The sequence below is a fragment of the Perca flavescens genome, chromosome 17 (genome assembly GCF_004354835.1).
Source record: "Perca flavescens isolate YP-PL-M2 chromosome 17, PFLA_1.0, whole genome shotgun sequence".
In the NCBI taxonomy this organism is placed as follows: Eukaryota; Metazoa; Chordata; class Actinopteri; order Perciformes; family Percidae; genus Perca; species Perca flavescens.
In genome coordinates this window covers 8,147,843-8,173,879 of record NC_041347.1, presented here as the reverse complement: position 1 = coordinate 8,173,879, position 26,037 = coordinate 8,147,843, and the positions used below count along the sequence as shown (strand labels likewise).

At 40.5% G+C, this 26,037-nt stretch overlaps 1 protein-coding gene across 3 annotated transcripts in view; it reads left to right on the top strand.

Annotated features, from left to right (window-relative positions):
• hspa12a (heat shock protein 12A) overlaps nt 1–26,037 on the top strand; it is a 57,179-nt gene that overhangs the window by 4,632 nt on the left and 26,510 nt on the right. The window contains exon 1 of one of the 3 annotated variants that reach the window (XM_028603984.1): nt 427–598. The exons of the other annotated variants lie outside the window; for them this stretch is intronic. The gene's annotated coding sequence lies outside the window, so the exon portion shown is untranslated. Of the gene's footprint in view, nt 1–426; nt 599–26,037 lie in introns of those variants that run through there. 3 annotated transcript variants of the gene reach the window in all.

Sequence of the window (26,037 nt, the reverse complement as noted above, 5' to 3'; positions counted from 1 at the left end):
ATTGATTCATTCAAGGACTGTTTCTCAGTGCTTGTTGTCATAGTAATACAACTTCAACACCTTACTTTCAGGTTAATAAATGAAGATGACAGAAAAGTAAGAGAAAATATAATCACTTATATAACTCATGCAAAGAGATATGACATTCCAGATGTTCATTTTATGATCATCCATGAGTGGGAGGTCAGAGGTAGATGTGACTCTGCTGAGTCATGTCTTTTGACTTTCTACTAACTGCACTGAAGGCAGAATCAAATTGCCATTTCTGCTGATTTTGAGAAATCTGTCCAGTGACTAAGCATACAATTTGTTTTAGATAATAGCCTTCCAAGCCAGGGATAGCTGAGCTCCTAAATTCTTTAGTTTCCAAAGGTTGTCTCATTTCATCACTGGTCTCAGTACAGTGTAAGGTCTGGCTCTTAGCTGAGAAGGCGTTTCCCCCTTAACGTCACTAGTCCTCAGATTATTGATAGGTCTTCTGATCCCTCCGGGGACTGCAGTAAAGAGCAGTGAAGCGAGAAAAACACGGCAAATTGACATCAATTGGAACACCACTCCGCTGATTACCTAGACCATAAAGAAGATTTCTCAACACAAGGTAATTATTGGCTAATTGAGTGTTTTATCCTGTTTGCTGGTTCAATGTATCAGGCATTTAAAACAATGGATTACACACACCCAAATACAGCACTGTTGAAACTGCATACTTTATTTCAAAATCAAGGCAGAATGCTGGAGTATGTCAACATCAGGCCGGACAACACCTCACTACAAGAGGAACAAAAGGAGACATCTGATAGAAAAACACAGGAGGATGGGGTGGTAGGATAACACAAATGTTCCCTTTTTTTTTTTTTTTTTTTTTTTTAAAAGGTGGACAGTTCTGGGCATGCTTGCTGAACAGTGGTCCAAGGTGTTCAGCATGTAACAATGGAATATTGGGTTCAGTTTTATGTCCCATTTGTCATTGCATAATGATATTTTCAACTTTAAAATTATACAGAAAAGTATTTTTCCAAATTGCTGGAATTCCAAGTTTTTTGTGCTGAACATTCAGATTATCCCTGTAGAACAAATCCTTCTGTCACAGGTCACCCTGCATCCAAGATCTGGGTGATGAGTTTGTTATTCCATGGCTCCTAACCAATTCATGTTCATGTTACCACTCAGTGCATTCAAATGTGTGGTACTTCAGGCACCAGTGAGAACATGAAATATGGACCAGGAAAGCTGGTTTGAATAATAAATCCATGAGGTTGGAGGCTTATTAGAAGATTAGCACTGCATAGAGGTTTATGATACTGTGAGACAGGATTTTATAGCTTAGGAAAGTTAACATGTTGACAGTCATTTTATTCATGTGTGTTAAAGGGATGATAGAATGATTATATAGGGTATTTCACGCTGTTCCTTAAGGTCTCCTAATAGGGTATGTAACATTGGTTGGGCTGAAAATTGCCCGAATGCTATTTTATGTGCCCATAACTACACTGTGAATATGACCCTGTAACATCACTTTTCTTCCAAATATGGTATGCTCATGAATATTTAGATGAGCTGCGCGCTGATTGGTTTGAGCTAACCACATAGAAACACATTGGAGACGAGAAAGCAGGTCTCATATTTCAGACACTGCAAAGTTATACATTGTTTGTCTACTGTTTTGTTATGAAATTCACTTCTGAGACTTTTTTATGCGAGAAATCAACTATAGGCTCAAATGCCTTTTTACGAAAATGTATGGCTAATTGCAAATTTGTTAAGACGTGACTTTAGGAGCTCCACACAGCGATGAGAAAACGGCAACCTCCATACCCAGTGAAAGTCACCGTTTCTCAGTTACTTACTATCGGGACTCGGGGCTCCGTGGAGCTCTGCGGAGCTAGCCGGCTGCCAGTTGCCGCATAACTAGAGTATATTAACAGTTAGAATTCCGTCACGCCACTTATATTACAGCTACCCCAAGGTCTTATAAAACTAACAACTGTGTCCGATTTCAATTTAATGCATTTTTGTGAATTTTAGGGATCTCCTTGATTGTTTGTTTAAATAACTCAATACACATATCCATTATAAGATTAACTCGAACCTGCGTTAAGAGATTGCGGGCGTAACAAGCTCGCTGACCGTCCCCTCACTTACACAGAACAGCCATCTAGCAGGAAGAGGGGCGCTGCAGGCCCTGGAGCTCTGTCAGGGCAGCGGCGTTTGGTAGTCCACTAACCCAGAAATGGTGACTTTGCGCGGGTATTGAGCACCGTGGGCTACCAGCCGTGACGGAGCTCCATCTACCTCACAGCAGGCCGGTTTAGCCATCAATTTTCGTAAAACGGCCCATATTTGACTTCTACATAGTTGATTTCTTGCATAAAAAAGTCTCAGAAGTGATTTTAGTGGTAAAACAGCAGATGAACAATTTTGAGATCTGCCTGATCTATTCAGAAGACTAACTTACCTCAGATCAGTTAGTGGCCTAGTATGTAAATTTTGGGGCATTACAAAGATAGAAGATAGAGCCAGATAAGGAGGAATTGAGAAGTTGACGTCAACTTTTAGCTTTGTTCAGATTCGCCCGTTTTCAGAGACAGTTTCAAATAGTGAGATTTTTGCAGAGGAAAGAGGTGTCAATGGGATTTAGAGGTTCTATGTATGTCCTATTTACAACTATGACAAGGTAAAATCGGTTTTGCATTCTATCACCCCTTTAATGGTTGTGAGGTAAACAGTATGTCGTTCAGATTACAAAGTGGTTACCAGGAACGTCTGCATGCATGTATTAGATCGGCCAATGCAGTGTGTTACGGACAAAGTTGCTATGTGTTGCAGCAAACTTTGGTCCAGCCTCGCCTTATTTACCAGACGACCCTGTGCTTTATTTTGCCTGAGCCCTCTGAAGAACAATCAATATGATATTAGCACTATTAAAGCCATTAGTGGGTTGGAGATGGAGCCATGTTTCTTTATTAGAATTTTGTAACTTGTGTTGCTGAAAAGTTCTATTTAGTAGATCTGAATTCTGAAGCAGACAGTGGATGTGGTTCTGTACATATTTAGTCGGGTGTCTCTGCATATTTGGACACGTTCCACATGTTCATTTGATGCACTTGTAGCGCAGTCAACTGAAACGAGTTGAAGCTCTCAGCTGGATAGAAAACCAAAAGGTACTTCATTTACATAACTGTTTGGTAAATGAAGTGGCTTCTGCTTGTTGTTGACATCTGTCTGTGAATTGTGTGGGGGGAAGGGGAGGGTGTCAGACAGGGGTTTTGTTGGTGGTGGGTGTTGAGGGGGTTGGGTGATTTAACACCGTAGCCATTACCTTTCACTCACATCCTGTGGCACAGGGAGCTGGTGCAGCCTGGACGTATTCAGACATGTTTTGTTGAGACTGATTTGAAATTAAACAAAGACTAAGGCAACATGACTAATATTGCCTTTTAAACCCAGTTTCCACCTGGTTTTAAAATCCATCCTGAGTAACCACTTGTGATCAGATCTCACTTCACATCATTTCCGTTTGCATTTAGGCGTGTTGTGTGTGTTTATAAATGTCAGTTGTTACTCTCACATTTGTATATATAGACAACGTTTCATCTACAGGATATAATAACCTCCGGTGGATTTGTGAGGACTATGGTTAACTGCTTCTCAGGTCTCTGCAGGGTAAATCCAGACAGCTAGCTAGACCATCTGTCTAATCGGAGTTTTCTGTTGCACAACTAAAACTACTTTTGAACGTACACATGTTCCACCAAAATAAGTTCCTTCCTGAGACTATTTAGCAGATGCACCTTGGCTCTGTCCGGAGCTTAAGCACCGCCCAAGATTATTGTGATTGGTTTAAAGAAATGCCAATAAACCAGAGCACGTTTTCCTCCCATCCAGGAATGTTGTGTAGAGCTGCTTCCTGCTTTTCTTTGTGCCAATCTAAAATGCTCACCCACAATGCAGTATGTCAGAGAAGATGTAATGAGCTATGAGAGGCTTTTGGTAACTTCATGGAAATTTGAGCATAAACTCATAAGTACACATTTACATAAAAAACCCACCATAACACCACCTATGCCACGTGTCATACTCAAGGCCCATGAAAAGAGCGACAAAAAAATAACTAAAAGCGACACATTTGTTAAAAAGCGACAAAAAAGTCGGAAAGGGCAAAAATGTCAACAAAGCGACATGCAGTAATACAGTGAAAGATATTTTACTTTTTCAATGTATGCATGTCAGTAAACTCTACATGTCTGGCCCTTGATGTGATTCTCATTTCCATTATGGCCCTCAGTGAAGTATGCTTTCATATAAAAGATTATATGACATATGGATGGACCTAATCATTGCCCCGAGCTGACCAAAACAAAGCATAACAGAATAATGATATGCTGTGGTTGAGTTTGTTGAGGGGAAATGGGAACAGGCTGTTTTCAGCATTGTGTCATGTCTCAGACATGAGCCATCTGGGGGAGGAGATGGTGATCTGTGGAGGGAGGAACAGGATGTGGGAGGTACTACTCACAGGCCATCAGATAGGAGCTGGTAAAGAGGGAGGGAGGAAACGCCACTTATTTGTAAAACGAAAACAATGTTAATAAGTCTGTACTGTGAACAAATCTAAATATTCTCTCTGCACAAATTGTGGACAAGTCTCTCCTGTGGATTTATTCAAACACTTTCTTATTCAAACTATACAAGTTTAGATCTTAATATGTGCTCCATTAGCACCAAGAGTTCAAAAGCAATATGCTGCGTCCTCAGTAAGATGGTAAATCCTTTCATATGTTGCTGTGGCATGTCAAGTATGTACAGCAAGTGTTTGCTTCATAGTAAAAAAAAAAACTCATTTGTGCATTCCCATTGCGGCTGTGAAGCTTTTCCACATGCTGCTGATACATTTGGGATTTCTTGTGTCATTTCTTAAGCGTGGGTTTGTTGAAAGTAGACAGTCTTTAGTTCCTAACACCCCATTTATTTTTATGTCAGTAATGAATATTTTACTCTGATAAAGTGAAAGAAAAAAGTTCTGTCCAAATACTGGATTATTGCTCCCAAAAATACTTCAACCTTACTGAGTCTTCATCAGGCTAATGACCAACGTGACCAAGAGTAAGGTACTCATGGTTTCACCTTTACGGTATTTTTGTAATCTCACAGATCCGTGTCCGTGGCAAAAACAATAAGGCCAATAGTTTGGCAGATTTCCCCTGACAGCCATAGTTAGCCTGCAGAGTAGAAAGCAGAGTGGAGCGGCATAGTCTGTGGACTTATCAACATTTTAATCATTACAGACATCTGTAGCATCACAACATACCTTTAAATATGGAAACCACTGCAGGGCTCTAGAATGCGACCAAAATGTGTAAGGGTGTGACTAAGATGTTTCCCAGGTCGCACCGGTGCACCTAACGTCCTCGCATCTGCTGTCTCTCCACGAACCAAGCAATGTCGTTTATATGGATATGGTTTAATGTTGCGTTACATGACCCATTCCTTCTGTAAAGCCGTGCCTGTGTTTGGATCTCTTCTCCACGCAGCACCTCCCCCCCATTCACCCACAGCTCCACGGCAACATGGAGAGACACAGCGCCGCCGGTCCAAACTGCTGACATTTGTCTACAGTTTTAATTGTTATTAACACAGCTGTATATTGTTAAGTATGAGAGGGAAACCTGTATTATTAACACAGCTGTTTATTGTTAAGTATGAGAGGGAAACCTGTATTATTAACACAGCTGTTTATTGTTAAGTATGAGAGGGAAACCTGTATTATTAACACAGTTGTTTATTGTTAAGTATGAGAGGAATCCTGTATTATTAACACAGCTGTATATTGTTAAGTATGAGAGGAATACTGTATTATTAACACAGCTGTTTATTGTTAAGTATGAGAGGAAACCTGTATTATTAACACAGCTGTTTATTGTTAAGTATGAGAGGAAACCTGTATTATTAACACAGCTGTATATTGTTAAGTATGAGAGGGAAACCTGTATTATTAACACAGCTGTTTATTGTTAAGTATGAGAGGAAACCTGTATTATTAACACAGCTGTATATTGTTAAGTATGAGAGGAAACCTGTATTATTAACACAGCTGTTTATTGTTAAGTATGAGAGGAAACCTGTATTATTAACACAGCTGTTTATTGTTAAGTATGAGAGGGAAACCTGTATTATTAACACAGCTGTATATTGTTAAGTATTAGAGGAAACCTGTATTATTAACACAGCTGTATATTGTTAAGTATTAGAGGAAACCTGTATTATTAACACAGCTGTATATTGTTAAGTATGAGAGGGAAACCTGTATTATTACCACAGCTGTATATTGTTAAGTATGAGAGGAAACCTGTATTATTAACACAGCTGTATATTGTTAAGTATGAGAGGAAACCTGTATTATTAACACAGCTGTATATTGTTAAGTATGAGAGGGAAACCTGTATTATTACCACAGCTGTATATTGTTAAGTATGAGAGGAAACCTGTATTATTAACACAGCTGTATATTGTTAAGTATGAGAGGGAAACCTGTATCGGTACCAGTGTTTCCGCTGGTAACTCTGTTATTGCGGCCGGCACAACGAAAAACACATTAGAAGTTATTAAATGTAACTAACTTCAGTTTGTTGAGTAATAGCGTGTGAGACGGAGCCTGCTGGATCATAGTTCATAAAAATGCAGCGCAGTGACGATACAGATATTTCATAACCTACACTAGACGGGTTTGACCCATGCTGGAGCCATTCACAATGAGTCAGCTGTCGATCTCTGAGTAGCCTAGCATACGTTTCAGTCCATCGCACTCCCCCTCTCTCCCCCTATGTCTTTCGGTCTATTTATTTATTTTTTTTTTTTTTTAAGATTTCGGCCTTTATTTTGATAGGAAAGCTGAAGACATGAAAGGGGAGAGAGGGGGGGGGGTGACATGTAGGAAAGGGCCACAGGTCAGAGTCAAACCTCTATATTTACCAACTGAGCAATCCAGGCGTCCTCTCTCTCTTTTAATCAGTCTGTTATTGTTGTTGAAAACAAGTGAAGGAGCTTTCTCAGAAATATATATATATTTTTAATATATCCTAGGCTATTTATTTCAGATAACTTTCATTGACATGTGTTGCAGCTGTATACAGGAAACCCTGTCTTTGCATTTTATTTTAATCACAATCTGTTTTAATAAAAGAGCTTGTGAAAAGTGGCTTTGACTTAAAACTGAACATTTAGCTCACTTTGTAAAAAAATACAGAGCTATATATTGTGTATCGCCATTCAGCGCTAATGGCGACGCAAGGAAAAATGTGGGTGCACCTAAATAAAAAAAGTTAGGTGCACCAGTGCAACCAAGGCAAAAAGTTTGTCTGGAGCCCTGCACTGCTGGATAACTGTTGTTAATAAATGTTTATATTGTCCCCTAATATAAAAGCTATAATAAAAAGCTACGTGAGCGAATCACAGAGTAACCTACAGAAGTGCTGAGGTCAGAAATGGGGCTGGAGCTCCTACAGATCAGATAGATGTGTTGTCAAGTCAAGTAAACTTCATTATCCCCGATTGGGGCAATTCTTTCTACAGCCAGCAGAGAATAAAAGAGAGCAGTTCATACACAACATAACATAGATGTGTTGTGCTCTGTGTTGTACACTTTAATCATGGTTTGGTCTTGACTCTATTGAATCTATTTTTTAGGGCTGAAACGATTCCTCGAATAACTCGAATAATTCGATTACAAAAATCCTCGATGCAAAATGACTTGCCTCGAAGCTTCGTTAAATCTATGTTACCAACGTTGTATCGCTGACGGACGGTGTTTCCACACGGAGCATTATTACTGTCGCACAGACGCTGCTCAGTCTGCTGCTGGCGACACATGCTAGAGCGTAAATAGCGAGGGGCTAAGGGTACAGATCCACTTTTGGGACACGACCAGAGACAGGCTGGAGAAAACGACAGAAAGTGTCCAAAGTTTGGAATCAGTCCAAACGTAATTAAAACTAAAACTCTGTACAGTGTCTCTACTGCAAAATCAAACTAGCTTAGCACGATAATAGCATGACGTCAGTGCTTTAGCATCTCAACAGAAAACATGGAGTCTAACTTAATCCTCCATTCCACGAAAAGGACCCAACGATGAAACTACATCAAACACAACAACTACCAAAATCAAAGACAAGAAAATACGTAGTGGAGACCACAGCTTGATCTAAAGAGCTGGCGTGTTCCCTTCGGAAAAACAGCTGATTTCTCTCTCTCTCTCTCTCTCTCTCTCTCTCTCTCTCTCTGTCAGCCTATGTGTAACAGAGCTGTGTGACATTATAATCAAATATATAAATGAAAATAGGTTGAGTATAACTAATATTTACATACAGGCCTACTGTATACAGATCAGTCTCAGATTGAAACTTGTAGTTCTGAAAGTTAAGTTGCACAACTTAACGTAATGTTTGTGTATGTTTAATGTATGCCTTAGTTTGATATCATTTGAAAAAAAAAATCTTTAAAAACAATGTAATATGGCACTTAAATGCACTTAATATGTTTAGTTTTTTGAGAGATGACATTGTAAGCAATGTAGGCAATACAAATGTTGCTTTTTCCCCTAGTTTTTGTTGTTTAAAAACGCAATTTTCTTTTATCAGATTAATCGATCGATAAAGTGCTAGATTAATCGATTACAAAAAGAATCGATAGCTGCAGCCCTACTATTTTTACTAATAAGGGACTATACATATTGTATCCTGATAAACATTACATAGGGGTACTAAAATCTGGGCAAAAGACATCTGGACAGATCACCAGTCTATCTCAGAGCTAGAGGCTGACCCATAAATTTATATTTTTGGCCAATATTAGCTTATCACAAATATATTGGTTTCAGCATGTCAAGCCAAAAAGTAACAACAAATTGCGGTTCGGAAATGCCAAAGATATGTTTGTGGTAATTTAGAGGGTTGGACCACTCAGGGCTAACACTCTTGTAGACAAACTATCTACAGCTAATTTAGAATATCCAGTCCCTCTGACCTACTTTTCTTTGGGCTATGGGATAAAATCCATGCACAGGGAAAACAGACTTTTTCAGCTTGCAAATTCTGATCTGTATTAGAAAAAAGCTAAATGCATCTCTAACTAATACACACCAATGTGAAGCAGGTCAATGTAACCCTTTCACTTGAAATTGAGAAAGATTCTCCCTGCCTGTGGCAGTCCTGACTACAGCCCTGCCAGTACCTCTGCAGAATCTGTAGTTGATATCTGTTGATCTGCTGTTCACAGTACAGGACAGAACAGCAACCTGATGAGTTATTAGTGAATACGAAGCAGAATTAAATTGTAAATGTTTTGTTTGTTTTTGATCTGCAGCCTTTCAGCTTGGACAAATATGTGACCTTAAAATGCTTAGCTGTGAATACATCCTCACTGCTGAATAATTCAGAGGCTGTTAAAATATGCACACACCCCAAGAAAAGCATGGCTGCAGAATCAGATCTGAAACATGAAGCTATGTGATACAATAAGAGAACCAATGCCAAAAATCTGTTAAGCATACATGTGTGTTGGCGTGAATGATCTATTTTTGTCTAGTTTGGGTTAAGAGAATTGTCTTCAGTAATCAGGGATGGTCGAGCCAAGCTTTTGCTATGATCAGTTATTCCATTTCAGATAGGCAGGAAGGAAAGCCATTGTTCAGCACAGAGTTTTAAAGCATTTCCTTAGAGTGTGACCCAAACGCTGTGGCCTCTCCAGGAACTCGCTCTGTCCGTCTGTCTCACGTTTTTGTGCATTGTTTGGTTTAAAGGTCTTTGTTGTAATGAACAATATATGGAGTTATATTCCTATCTTTATTCAAGAGCGCATTCTTTCAATTTGAGAGCATTTTTCACTGATATTACGTTCAGATTTTGTAATAATTTCCCTCAAAACCTTGCTCTCACACTCAAATGGTCATGCTCGCGCTTGGATTTGCTCTGCTTGTGCTCAAACTTTGTGCTCGGACTCAGATATGTTGTTCTGTGGACAGATTTCCTGCTCTCAGCTTTGAACCTTCTCCTCGCACTCAGCCTGATTCTGCGCGCTTGCAAATCTGCTGCTCTCGGATCTCTCCTGCACGCTTGGATTTTTCTGTGTTACAACAGTATCAAAATTCCACAACCAATAGAATGCCAGGTGTAGTGTTGACCAATGAAATGATCCCTGCCCCGTTGAGGGTGCGTTCGTTTTATGTGAGAACATCCGTTGCGGCTGGCTCCTCTGTAACCATGGGTCTGTAACCCAAGTTTATTTAACCCGGCCGTCCATCGCTTTATTATTAGTATATGTCAATAATGTGCACAGAATGGTCGACGGTCTTTCACCTGCACCCATCAGGAAACGGGAGAAAGCTTTGAAGTGGGACATATCAAGTTACGTAGCTACACAACTATGAGGGTGAGTAACATAAATTAAGCACATAGCATATGGCGCTAGCCTAGCTTGATGTCTGTAAACAAATAGCTTTTCTTTAAATCAGTAGTTTAGCTAGCTAGATTGAACGACATATGACTGACAGTATGTGTGTATTTACAACTGGTATTTAATGACCCCACTTTGTAATTTGTCCTCGTTTGGTTAACCATGTTCCTGGGGATTTGGCTAATTTCAGACATGTTAGAGGCAATTGTAAAACCTAAACTGTAATATAACTGAAGAACAAAAGAAACTGGATTGTTTGTATCAGTTTTTACATCACTGTTGCATGTTTTTCAGATGTTCTAAATTCTTATAACATTATTTTAACAATAACATTCATATATATATATATATATATATATATATATATATATATACAGTATATATATATATATATATATATCTGTATAGAAAGTTGTAAGTACAATTCCACTCCTATAATAAAACACTATTTAAAATAGCAGTTATTTATTTTTACCCTTATGAAATCAATACAAAGCAAATTGAACAGAAAAAAACAAGTATTTTGTTTCAGTTTCCCTTCTTCCAGGTGGGGCTGAAGTACCCCTGTTGAGCTGCACCGTGTGCATGGACCAGTGTTGTACAACCACACTACTGTGTTGTTCCAGTCAGTACATTACTCCAATCGCAAAATCCCATTGGTTCCCCCTGTACTCACCTGTGTGCAGAGGGCAGGCATTAGTGGCACAAACCAAGTACGTTGGCAAGTCTGATAATAATTTAATTGTAAAATCATGTAACATACACTTATTTCTTTCTTGCTTAAATTCACAGGGTGCACAACAAGGCCCAGGAGAGACAATTACTGTGATGTCCACAAATCCAAAGCAGAGAAGAGAAGGTAAGGTAAGATAGTAATGATGTTAAAGAAAGCTATGTACACCTAATACCTTATGTGTTGATGTCTATGAATTTGTTTTAAATAGGAGCACACTATACAAAGACAACAGTGGAGAGTTGCTGGATCGGTCTGTCCTCAAAGTGCCAGAGATCTACAAGGACTTCACCCGTTTCTGCACCATCACCTGCATAATCCAAGTGATAAAAGAGAGAACAAACTATTTTGTTCTCTGCTTACATGAATAGGTGCCTGTAATGTCTGCACACATAAACAATCAATTAATAAATGTTAAGTATCACTGATATTTCTTAAATCATTGTGGTTTTTCAGAGCAATAAGATTATTAAAGCCATGTTCATACTTGCAACAAATTAAAACCCTTATCAAGGCAAATAGGTTTTTCATTTTCTGTAATCTAAATCTAAAAACAGTATAATTAAATTTACCAGAGTGGACACTTGCAGATTGTTAAACAGCTTTAATTTACCTTGTCAAAACAATAAGTAATTCATAACCAACTGCACAATATTTGACACAAAACCTAAAAAGCGTATGGTTGAGGAGTTGAAGCGTCCACCTAACCCGGCCCACTGCTTCTCCTCGTAGTCATCAGTTTTTTTTCTATACTGTATAATTAATAATCGAGCGAGAGTAGAGGGAGGCGGTCCAGTACAGCCCAACCCGGTTGGGGGGAGTTCTAGCCCGACCAGGCACCTCTCTTTAACCTGCCTCTCTTAAGTTATGCTATTACAATTCTAGACTGCCGGGGAGGCTGTTCCTCCCTAAGACACACTGAGCTGCTCTCTCATCTCTACTTGTTACTTTTGTATGCATCCTGTCCCAGAAATGCTTGTTACTAATCTAGCTCTGGGGAGTTTACTCCCCGGAGTCCTTATGTTTCTTCTTCGCAGAGCTATGCTCTGCGATTCTCTGCATTTCCGGCTGCATCCTGCTGCGTCCTGCTGCATCCGCAGCCTCCCCGTGCTCTGCAGCGCCACGTTACATCCCGCCACGCCCTGCTGTGATGTTCATAAGCACAGAGTAGTCAGGATCCGGTATAGGAGACTGCAATACTCAGTATGACATGATGTGCCCTGCTATGACATGAACTTCCACGATAACCTTCAAAGTCAATGTGACTTCTAATGTGACTGTTATCACCACTGTTCATCACGCCCCCAACCGGCCCGTCAGACACCGCCTACCAAGAGTCTGGGTCTGCCGAGGTTTCTTCCTAAAAGGGAGTTTTTTCTTGCCACTGTCGCAATAGCCACTGCTAATGCTTGCTCTTGAGGGAATTACTGTAATTGTTGGGCTTTTGGAATTTATAGAGTGTGGTCTAGACCTACTCTATCTGTAAAGTGTCTCGAGATAACTTTTGTTATGATTTGATACTATAAATAAAATTGAATTGAATTGAATTGAATTCATACTCCTGTGAAGCAGTACACTTTGCCTGTAGAATTTACTGTAGCAGGAACATTGATATTGGCAAACTGATGACCCAGGTACAGGTGAGTTTGTGAGCAGGGTTATGATATGAACTAAAATAAAGATAAGCCTAGTGTTCACAAGAGGGATAATTCAGGTATTGCAACACAAGTTATAGAATAATTGAATTAAATAGGAGGTATATATAACTAGTAGAAAATAAATTAACTAAACAAGAGCAATTAAGGCAAAGTTATGAGGTAGTAGCAAGCTAAAGTGACGTATAATCAATAGCAGTGAGTCACATCAACAGTGTACACCAGAATAATATATACTGTGATTAAGTAATGATACTTAGTGTTGTCTGTAGACTACTAATATAACAAAACCGAAAAATAATATAGTGTACGATGCAGTATGGAGAACAACCGAGTCCCATATGACCCCAAGAGACTTTAATTGCAGCTGTTGATGATGTTGCAGATGGTTGTAGTCTGTAGCCAGTCATACAGTAGGTAGATCTGGAGCAGCAGGGTGACTTCTAGCTTTCATGGGCTGGTGATAAGACTCTGCTGCTATGATGCAGCATTGGTCGAGCCCTTCATTCTCAACTGGAAGAAAAGAAAAGAAAAGAAAATGCTTGTTTTTTCTGTTCAGTTTGCTTTGTATTCATAAAAAAAAAAAAAAAACTGCTATTTAAGGAGCAAATTATTCTAGATCTGTTTTTATTATAGTGATAACATTGTACTTAACATTACAACGTTTTATACAGACTGATATGAATCCATCATTTTCAAACTAATGTTATATGAAGAAATGAAGACTAAATTCTGATGAACAACACACAGCAGTGATGCAAAAACGAACACAAACAATCCAGTTTCTGGTGTTCTTTCAGTTATATTACAGTTTAGGTTTTACTATTGGCTCTAACATTAAATTAGCAAAATCTCCAGGAAGGAGAGGTTAACCAAAGGTTAACCAAACGAGGAAAAATACACATACTGTCGGTCATATGTTGTTCAATCTAGCTAAACTATGAAGAAAATCTATTTGTTTACAGACATCAAGCTAGGCTGTATGTTAGCATTTCTGAAATTAGCCAAATCCCCAGGAACATGGCTAACCAAACGAGGACAAATTACAAAGTGGGGTCATTAAATACCAGTTGTAAATACACACATACTAGTGATGTTACCCGTGAACCACCTGCTTCGAGGCATGTATCGAAAACATGGACCAATTTGGAATGAAGCTTTGTATCGGAGCTCGATTCGTTTGGAGATAATCACGTGACCAGTGACGTCCGAAGCTTCGTTTCACACACACGTCACTGCTTCGAAGTTCAATTCAAAAGCTGCGGGAGCAGCGCGACACGGGGCTGGGGTTGTTGCAGTAGAGAGTCAGAGTCAGGAGAGTTAGTTAATAGAGAGATTATTATAGCCAGTAAGAAAGTGTATAGCCAGTAGAAAGTCCATAGCGAGTAGCCTAGTTTATAGTGAGTAGAGAGTTTATAAAAGACAGTTTAGAGTGCCTTGCACTGCCTCTCACCTATTTGGCTGAGGAGATAATGTTTCTCTAGGCTACATAGGCCTAATCACAGAAATGAGTGTGCAATGTGCAATGTTTTCTTCATTCATTTGCCTCCCAAATTGATGTATTTGTTTTCAAACACAAGACAGTTCACAACCAAAATCCTAACTTTAGTTCTTTTTTTTGGCGGAGAAGGCAATTACATTTTTATTTATGCAAGGTCCCACATATAAGCTTAGTTATTTATGTCATTATTTATTTATCAATGAATTCATACTCAAAATGTGTTCATCTTTAACTCTAAAGTAGAGTTTAGATTCTCTGCCCAAGCCCGAGCCCGCCAGACTTTCGGGCCGGGCCGTTATTTTCCGCCACTATCCTGGGCCGAGCCGGGCCAGGCCGGGCCCTTGATCAAGCTTTTGTGTTTTTTACTAGGCCTATAGCCTAATTGGGTGGAGAGAAAGCTATGTTATAATCAGAAATAGGAGAATTACCTTTGAGCAAGTTTGGAGGAAAGTTGGAGGTATGGAACCATTTTAAACAAGTCGTGGGCAGTGACAACATGTGTCGGCTTTGTTGAGTGCATTAAGTGCGGCACGCTGTCGCCTATAACAGCAAATAAAACGGGGACTTGGATGATGAACAGACACATGAAGCAGGCTTTTGCCGTGGCAGAGAAGATGATAGTCAGCCTTCAACGTCCACATTTGTTACTTCTCCAAGTGTAAGGGCGAGGCAAGCCCTCACAGAGAAATACGTTGAGTTTCTTCATTCAGGTCCATTTGCGATCCGTTCCATTCTGAATAAACAAACCGCCCTTGTTGCATTATTCATTAAGATCATTTTAAACAGATTTCTGCAGTTCAAACAACTCTGAATTGTATGAGAACGTCAGACGTATTAAAAAAGTGTCGGGTTAAAATCGGGCTCATGATTCCAGTTGATGTGTCGGGCCGGGCTTGGACACAACGCGCACGGGCTCGGGTTGGGTCGGGCTTAGGCTACTCTAAAGACATTCAGATTTGCAAGCGCGCAGAATCAGGCTGAGTGCGAGGAGAAGGTTCAAAGCTGAGAACAGGAAATCTGTCCACAGAACAACATATCTGAGTCCGAGCACAAAGTTTGAGCACAAGCAGAGCAAATCCAAGCGCGAGCATGACCATTTGAGTGTGAGAGCAAGGTTTTGAGGGAAATTATTACAAAATCTGAACGTAATATCAGTGAGAAATGCTCTCAAATTGAAAGAATGCGCTCTTGAATAAAGATAGGAATATAACTCCATAACAATAGGGCTTTGATTCTGAACTTCGTTATTCGAATATCATTCTAATACTTAAAAAAATAATGACATTCAAACGAATATTAGGCAGCCCTTAATATTCAAATCTGTTATGGGCATTATTTTTTGTAAATGTGTTATTTTGTGTAAATGTGCGTTGTTTTCAGTTCAGATTCCGAGGCTTTTTCACGCATTTCAAAATGTAACTACACGTCGCGGCGACGCCCGTCTCTCAGCCATAGCTCGGTAGCAACCCCAAGTATAAACATCAGACCACTTACGTAGGCTACGGTGAAAGCTCCGAACTTCCTGTGGAAAGCATACGGTTTGTGTTTAATCCAGGGTCTGACTTTTATTAAAAATTTTAAAAAACTGAAGGCATTTAAAAAGGAGAACTCCGGGCAAGTTTTACATTAATCTTGATTGCTATACGTATACGAGTACTGCCGATAGCAAAAAAACGAGCCAAATCGGTGCTAGCAACACGGAGCTGCTGCAGCTAATGCCGAGAGCTCATATACGTATAGCAATCAAGATTAACGTAAAACTTGCCCGGAGTTCTCCTTTAATGGTCAAAATAGTAATAATAAATATTCTAATATTAATATTAATAAACAAACAAACTTCAAATATGATTTTTGGGCAAAAGTCAAAGCCCTAATGAACAACGCACCACCCTCCAGAGTGGAAATCTTAAAAACGCTTCACCCGCACGTTCCCGTCTAAAGGGTAAAAACGCAAAAGTCTGCAGTCTCTATTGTTGTGGTGTCTGGCGACCCACCCCATATTTTGTTATATAAATATAAATAAAAATGATTTAGTGATTTAATGAAAGTGATTACTCGCCCATGGCCACTCCGCCGTTGGGTATCCCCAGCCTGCCTATACTTGGTCCGGATGGCTTTCAGCTTTGATGATATCTGACTTTTACAGAGAGCATCTTTCTAGTGTGGATATGAAGTCCCTCCAGGTACAGGATAATGCTGAAGACATTTGGTCCATATGTCTATATATCTTGACTGGCAGGACTCCCAGTCCACGCCCTGTTGTGCCACCTCCTTATCTGTCCAGACAAAATTGTCAGCTTTCATGTTTTGGTTTGGCGCTACTAGGGAGAGAAGTAGAAGGAAGGTTCTACGCAGGCGCGTGGACTTAGTGGTTTTGTGTGGCAGTGCTTCACACTACCACCTAGCCGCCTGGTATGCATACTACATCAAAATTCACTCACTTTTGCGTCACCATATGCACGCAGATTTCCCCCCAGAACGCTTGTCTAAACGCGGAATAAAAAGTGAGAACGCAACGCCACTTTTGCGTTTTCTCTTCAGATCATTTACGTCTAAACATAGCCTAAGATAAGTTGGTTGTCCTTTCATGTCATAACATTCATGATCTTGCCTAGCTTTAGGATTTATGGTAATTTCAACTTGAATGCAAATTATCGATTAATTCATTAATCATTAGTTGACTGACTTTATCGATCGATTAACTGATACGCAGCTTTTTTCCTGAGAATGTAAATTTCTCACGCTATCAATAGTGTCTTTAACATAAAAAGCAAAATATTGCTTATATACTGAATAAAAATGCATGTTATATTGCTCAGTTGATGTTTTATTGTACCAGTTGGAATACGGTACAGATAATGGCATTTATGTAGTTTAACAAAATAAATTATGCACAGCCTGGTTGAGTTTGTCAGCTAAATTATCAGCTGTATGTCTCTCTAACGTGAGAAGCACTGCTGACTTTACCTGCCAGTCGTTTCCAATGTAGTGGCAAGTGATTGTTATGTAGCTCTCTGTAGTCAGTGCCGTCCAACAATCCGTCGTCAGAGCCACATTAGCCGTGGCTAACTGTATTTTTAGCTCAGCCTTCTTGTTTTTGCAGCGTGCTTCACGTAGTGAACTTAAACGTAGTACCGCAGAGTTTACATTGGGCGTCTTTGTCATCATTAATTAATTTGAAAAGCTCCCACCCGCGAGAATCTCGTGTTACGTTCAATTAGGCCTTCGTCCTGTGGAAAACTGTCTTAGGTGGCAATGTTCAGTTAGCCGACAATTAATTTAATCGAGTAAATTCGTAACGACAATTAACCGATAGTCGATTAACTGTTTACATCCCTAAATGCAACTAATAGCAAGTTCCCACTACAGGACTTTGGCCTTGATTTTACTCTCATGGACAGTTTTTGGAGCTCCCAAACAGATCTGAAAACAAGGGGGAGGGGTCGCCTGCAACTTTACCGTACATGTGTTGCTCAACTACAAGAAAGCCTACGACTCGATGCCGCACTCATGGATACTAAAATGCTTGGAACTGTATAATATAACAACGGAACTCTAGAGGCCAACTCAAAGCCAATCGCACAAGTTAATGTCAAGTGCGGGATATACCAAGGAGATGATCTGTCCACGCTGCTGTTCTGCATCGGTGTCATGGCTACAGAGAATGAGTTGGACCCAAATGCAAAGACTGGCAGGTAGTGTAGGTTTGTCAGAAGATTTAATAATAAATCACACTTCATACCAAACAAAGGCGTCCTGATACAGCAGGCAGAGAACAAGCAGGAACAGGCAGAATCAACAAACTGGAACAGGCACAATCCAAAAACTGGAACAATCAAATAACAGTAACACTGAGACCAAAAGGGATAGCCGACAAACAGACTCCAACACGAACAACCATACACAGAAAATACAATGACCTGACACAAGACAAGGGGAACACAAAGACTAAATACAGAGGGCAATGAGGTAACGAGAGGCAGGTGACGCAGGTGAAACACATTAGGGCAATCACAAGGGCGGGAAAACACAGGAAGTAAAACAAGACAAGACAAGACAAAAAACAAGACCGTCAAAATAAAACAGGAAACAGGGCAAAAATACAAAACAGAAAAAAACAGATTACCAAACACACCAAACTCATAACAATCGGTCTGGACCCACTCAGCCAGGTGATTACTGACTGAAGAGTGGCTAGGGATACAGGTTTTGTCGTTCTATATGAATGACATCAAGGTGTATGCCAGGAGTGAGTGTGACATTGACTCACTGATCCTCATCCCAAGGATCTACGGCAACGATCGGAATGTCATTCGGACTAGATAAGTGTGGTCGGATGGAATCAAAGAAAGGTAAGATGGTCTTAACTGAAGGGGGAGAGCAACATAGCATGTTCAAGGCAGCTACAAACACCTTGGAATCCTACAGGCAAATGGAAATCATGTGGATGCCACAAGGAAGGTGGCCACAGCCAAGTACCTACACAGACTAGGGCAGGTCCTAAAGAGTCAGCCCAGACCGCCCAGAGAGAATTTTTAGGCAATATATATTATTGTATTATTGTTTAGCTTAGGGTTAGAAAGATAATATACAATTAAAATAAGCAGAGGGAAGAGCAATACATACATAAGAGATTTAGAAATACTATAAAACACCACTTAAAAACTTAATAATTGAGAAGTTATCATTCATGCCCCTGGAAATAAACATTTGAGCTAAAACATCCACAATGCTTCTGACAATAAAGTGGTTGTTTATGAGTGTTGCCGGAGTTATGACCTCTTCATAACCAGTGTCTGGCCAGAGAAATCATTCTACGATAGTAATCAATTAACCTCACCCTAACCCCTAAGAAGCTGGTAACCAGTGTTGGTCATCTTACTTTAAAAAAGTAATTAGTTACAGTTCTCCCAAAAAGTAATTGAGTTAGTAACTCAGTTAGTAATTAGTTACTCAGCAAAGTAACTGTGACATTATTTTTTATGCTCTATAACGCTATTCCGTTCTATAACATCTTTAACGTCAAAGATGTTTATATTAACTGATTGAAGAATAAAAACACTCTATACAGTATCACCTGTTGCTGACCCGAAAAATCAAGCGTTGCTTGTTTTAACAGAGTGGCTCCGTCTCCTTCGCTGGAGCTCACGCTATCTGCATTTGGGCTGGGGGGGTTGGGTTAGCAGCAGCAACAAGTGTCCTGTTAGCATGTGTTGATGTGAGGTGCTCCATAAGATTGGAGATGCTTGAGGCAGACGTAGAAAGTCTTTTTTCCTGGGCATAGCGTGCATGTTACATAAACATTCTTGCCTTGAGGGAGAAGTAGGGCCGGTACTTCCAGTTCGAGAACGCTACCTTTGAATGTCCCTGGCTCGTCGCTATTGTCGCTGTCTTGTGTTTAGTGGTAGTCAGAGCGTGCAGTGAGACAGTGTGAGCAGGGCATCGACCCACCCAGCCAATCATCATTGCATTTGCAACGGTGTCATCATCCCTTGATTATATTGTCTAAAACTAAACTAAAAAACAAATAAATAAAAAGAGTGGGCTATGAGTCCAGGCAGCCTAGGGACAGCATCCATGATATATTTCAACTATGATTTCAATCCAGTACCATGACTGAACACCGCCGGCCCTCGCGACCAAAAAACCAGACCCACCCGGTGCCCCCGATTAGCCAATGCGGGCCTCAATGTGTAAATAATGTTTAAGTGGGTAAAGGCAAATAATAGAACAGCTAGAACAGTCTTGTAAGTTCAGAAAAATCACTTTACTTTGCAGCCTTTAAAACCAGGAAAAGAAATATATCGTATTATGATATTAAGATATACAAAACTCTAAGACGATATCTAGTCTCATATCATGATACAGATATAATATCGATATATTGCCTAGCCCCAGTGTGAGAAAATGTCGTTAGTATGGCACAGCACTTTTGGCAATGGGTCTAAGAATCCTCGGGTGTTTCAGACGCTTCATCTACCATGTCAACAATAAAGAATAAATGCGTAAAAATGATTCAATGTAAGTATTGAGTGCCTGGAAGCTCTTAGCAGCTTTTTTCTAAAAATATTGTCATTCGTCCTCAAAAAAAACATTTGTGCAGATCTGTGTGTAGATGTGACAGTGCATTCAGATTTGTATGTGTGTGTAGTGGCTGCAGCTGTTGTCAGGCTGTTTCTCTGCACTGTGTGTCTGGGCTGATGGCCAAGTGGATGCAGTTAGGCGGGGAGAGAGGAGTGTGTGTGTGTGTGTGTGTGTGTGTGTGTGTGTGTGTGTGTGTGTGTGTGTGTGTGTCTGCGTCGAGGGGGTAGGATCTCTCTCTGTATGGCATGAATGAATGAGACCTCACATGGGAAGAAGAAACAGCACATTCTCTTCCCAAACTCCTTTGGCCCTCGCCCTTATGAATGTGGCTCTTTGATGGTGTATTGTGTTGTGTTTGTGCCTCTCAGTTTGCTGCACTGAATTTAATGAGGCTCTTCTTCTGCTATTGTAGGTAACAGTCGGTGCTTTGCTTTGTATCTGTCTCTGTGTTCATCACAGTCTTAGACACCACTGTCTTCTCAAACAGGCTTCCATTGTCTATCAAGATTACCCAAGATTCTCTCTGTCTTTATTAACAAGTTTATGCAGATTTTCAATATTTAACTAGACTGGTGCAGTGTCTGCTCAAATCATGCCTATGCAGAACAAGCCGATTGCTTGGCCTGTGGTATTGCTGCTTGCTTTTGAGAACCGCTCATCTCATCACAGCTCATCATCTCGCTCTGCTCATCTCATACTGAGCTTCCTTGGGTCCTGAGCAGTTCACCTGCAATGACATAGTTGTGCCATATATTAGGGCTGGGCGATATGGACCAAAAGTCATATCCCGATATATTTTGGCTGAATATCGATATACGATATATATCCCGATATTTTTTTCCGCAAAGTGAGAGCAAATGTTCAGTCAAAGCCAAAATCAAATATGACATGTCACAAGTAGTTTCATAGAGACAGTTGCAAAATCAAATAAATAATAAACCGGTTTCTTCACCTGGTTCATGATTAAATGCTCAGCTGTTCAAATAACAATAAAATGTAAACCTAAATACTGTATAACAGGAGTACCTTTTTTGAAATCAAAGCTCCATATTTGTGATTCGTTCCAAAGGTCAATTAAGCTTTTGATATTAATATAATCTACTTTGTTCAAAATGTAATGCCTCATGCCTGTAAGCCTAGGTTTATAGTCCCATTCTTCCACTTGATACTGCTTCCACTTAAGTAAACTAAAAGATGAACTATCGACTACAAAACAAAGAAACTAATTAATGTGTTAATACAAAGAATATTTATTATGATCGGTTCACAGATCTGAGTTCAAACGGAAACTTCACCCTTCTGAACTAAGAGTTTCTGCTTCAAGGTGAAGTTTAAAACAGACTGAAATGTCCAGGCTCATTCCTCCACTATTTATTTCTGTATGTATTTATGCGTTACGTGTCATTTTAACGGGCACTGAGCTCCAGATCCTGCAGCTGCAGACGGTCTCTGCTGCCCCGCTGTAGCTTCTCTCCGTCCGCCTGCCGCCGCAAACTTAGTGGAACTTTCCGCCGATATCGACATACAGGTCGTCCTGGACTACGTGTAAGATCCTACCGATCACCACTCTGTCTTTGGCTGGTCCGATTTGGATCAGCGGGGACCCAGCGCAGCAGCGAGGCAAAGCTGTGTTTTTTCGGGGGAAGAGACGCTGCGGCCGCCACGGAGCTCTCCGCCTCCCGCTGCCGCCGGAGCTCAGGTTGCTGGTCGAAGGCGGCATACATAATCATAAAACACATTGTCACCTGTTAAATGTTATTCATTGCTGTTTGTTCTTTTCATTTCCTCTATCGAACATAATTAAGCAGTACAAAAGTCCGGCATCTTTAGCGTTGATCTGAATGCTTCGCACCCCTGTTCCAAGATGGCGGCGGTTTTGACGTATGTTTAGAACCTCAAGGCGACATCTGTGTATATATCTATGGGAGCAAGGATCACATTTGAACTATATCGATATATGCGATATGGTCTAATTCCATATCTCATTTAAAAATATATCGATATATTTTTAATATCGATATATCGCCCAGCCCTACCATATATCCAAGTCTCAGTGGTTCAAGGGAAAAAAACACCAAGATTTTATCTTTATCAGACTTCATCAAGGCATGTACTGTATAGGCATCTGCCTGGGGGCCCGAGGTAAAAGGGCCCCAAACAGCTATAGATTCATTATAATGTTTAGATATGAAAAGTATTAACAATGTTACTATTCTAACTCGTTGAAATACGACCCCCAAAAGCATTTAAAATACAGTATATGCAAGCCAACTGTATACTACTGACTTACTGTGTCAAACGGAAACACACCGCACGCGGAAGCGCCGCAAATAGCCGTGATCGTGCACCTAGTTCATACCAGATGCGCATTTTTCCATGCCGGGCGGTCACAAAGCGATGCTTCTCTTCTCCACTCTACAGAACGTCTCTCTCTCTCTCGCTGTCTCTATCCCCCCCAGTGCGTGTTTGGTTGTGTGTGTGTGTTTGTGTGTGTCACTCTGTCTGTCTGTCCATCCGCCGGTCTCTCTCTCAGTGTGCCTGATCCTGTTTCCTGTTGTAGACACAGCTGAGAAGGCAAGACCAAAAATCACCATAAACCTGGGTGTTTTATTTTGAAATTTGTTTTATTTTGTAAAGTATCTGGCTGTACTTTGGCCTTCCTGTATGTGATTACCTGCTTCGCTTGACACATTTGCTCGCAGCTCACGGAAGAAATAGAGGAGACGCCGAAACAATCGCTGCAGCATGCGGGCCGGCCGCTCCACGCCTGATTGCAGCCGGTGTGGTCGGACAGATTGGATAATGAATATAATGAAAATAGCAGTCCTTTGTGGCTATTTGCAGCATTTCATCGTGCAGGGTTTTTCCGACATAATTCTACACAGTAAATACCGAAAACTTTTTCCCGGCAACCTAGCAGGAGGCTTTTATTGTGAAGCAATTACAGGAAATGCTACAAATGTACAGTGCTTCGAATAAATATTGGTCTACACAACAAGATATGGACATATTTTAACGACATCCTCTTGCTGACATTTTTGAAACTACCTTCAAACTTGCACATTTTAATGGAAGCATACAGTAAATAGATTAGATATTGAGGGGGGATAGTTGGCTTTGTCATTTAAGTTCTAAGATGTACAATGGTTTTTACCGGACTGCTATTTATTCTGGTGGTGGGACGCCTGCTGTCTGGGTAATGGTTACTAAAGTGTTGCTGGTGCCATACTTTCTCCCTTGGGTGCAGGCTAAAAGCATGTATTGGATTAGCTGCTCTTTTCATCAGGCAGACCCTTGGTAATGTGACCTTAGTCCAACAGATCAAAGTACGCAACAATGTCAAATTGAAGACTGACCATTACTGATGTGAGCCTTTTACTCCAAGGAACCTGTTTTCAGTTGTACTTAGACTGATTGATTTTTTTAGTTAAGTGCCTGATCATTTTACTAACATGCTCTCGTGGCTCAGGCCTCTGAGCTACAGTCATATGGGGAATAGATGGAATGCGAGGCAACAGGAAGTCAGTGCTCCTGCTGAGAAGAGAGAAAATAAGAGTCTTCACATCCTTTTCAGCTGCACAGTCAGTGCTGCAATATCAACTTGAGTTCAGCAGGCTTTCAAAGGAATACAACATTTCCAGTTTAATTTGACTCATGCCTCTCCAACGTGGACATGACCCGGAATGCCCTCATCTATACTGTTAAGTGTAGGTTAGGTTAAGCAATGCTGTTATGTAGTCAACTTGCAAGTATCAAATGTTGAGGATTAGACCATTTCAAACCAGTGTCTGGCCAGAGAAATCTTTCTACGATAGTAATCAATTAACCTCACCCTAACCCCTAAGAAGCTGGTAACCAGTGTTGGTCATCTTACTTTAAAAAAGTAATTAGTTACAGATACAAATTACTTCTCCCAAAAAGTACATTCTCATGAATGGGTTCATATGATATTGTACAAAAAGTAATGCACACTAAAACGTATGATATCCTATGAAAACTAAGAGACCGCCGGATGGTCACGTGACATCGGCTACAGAGCTCCGTGCTACAGAGCGCCAGTCGCTAGCTGTTTAAGGGCACGACAAGTAGCGACGGTGCGTGACACACAGCGAAAACTAGCTCACCACCTGGACCGATGGCCGACTTGGTTTGTCAGCATCTTGAATCAGACATAAAAGGGTAAATGCTCAATCAGATCCACTAGGTGTGTCGACGTCAAAGACGTGCATGGTGGCCCGCCTTATTCTGCCTCTGATTGGCTTACTCTGGTATTCGTACCCTAACCCCAACCAATCCCCTCTCCCCATGTCTAATCCTAACTACGTTGACCATTCTAGCAGATCCGATTTAGGATCTACCACAATAAAAGTCAGGTTTGACTTCACAACAAATTAGAGCAGAAGGAAGCAGGGACCAAATGTATTCTACTATACACTTTTACACACAGCTTTAAACAAGTGGCTGTACACACTATTGATTGGTATGACTTTATCTCCCATTCCTTTTTGTATGGAATTAAAAGTAGACTCAAAGGAGTAGATAAGCAGTTGCCTTACAATGCTCAGCTGCCTGTTCAGAAACTCTGTAATGAAATTTCTTTTTCCATCGAGGTAAACATATTGAGCTAGCACAGTTACAAAGAACGCCTCAGCCAAACCTCAGTAACACAGCACTTGAGATATTATTTACTACAAGAGCAATGACTTTACTTCTTTAATCGGGATTTTATTTTTATGGCAATTGTTGGGAATAAAAACTCAAGGTTGTAGAGGTGGTTTTGGGAGTGGGCTGCTGGCGCCGCGTAGAGACGGGCTGGATGGAGGCTGGATGGATTGTAGCCACAGGTGGTCTGTAATTCTGCACCGTAATTGCCTGGCAAAGTGTATTATGGGTCTTCAGACCACTCATCCACGCCGTAGGGGTGAACAAGAGAAAAGGGTGAGCGAGGCGGAAAAATAGGATGGATAACGTGCTGTCCCGCCGTGAAACGATTCTGCTAGACACTTACAATACATCGAGGGAGTATTATTATTGTGTGCGTTCAAAGAACACTTTATGTGAAGGCTATTAAGCCAGACTAATGAAAATGATGGTAGCAAATGGGGAGACAATCTCCAATTCAATTGAAATGTCATTGTGTTTTAAAGACAGGTGCAACAGATGTTTTCTGCTTTTTGAATGGAGTAAATGTTGTCAGTCTGCAGCTCTGCACCAGGAAATGAGCCATCTTTTCACTTCTCAGACATTTACAGCCTGAGACTTTCCAGATTTTGAGCTCCCCAGCTGGGCCGAGCCTCTGTGTTTCTGAGCCTCCTCAGTCACCATGACTGTTTGACGGTAAAGGCTCCTGGCAGCTACAGGGATCAAACCAAAACCATTTTAGCCAACTTACCAATCAGCCTTGATGGCAACTTGTTTGGCTGTTTCATTCACATTTCTACTAAGTGTGTTTGTAGCATTGTGCTCAAAGTCATGAGCTGATTTCAGTCACTGCTTTAGCTAAATTGTTCCGGTAAGCTGGAAATGATAATTATGCTCTTTGAATTCAGGTGCCATTAAATAGCTGTTCTGATAGGACTGAAAGTTCAGGGGTTGATCCTCTGTTCTCCAGGAGGATT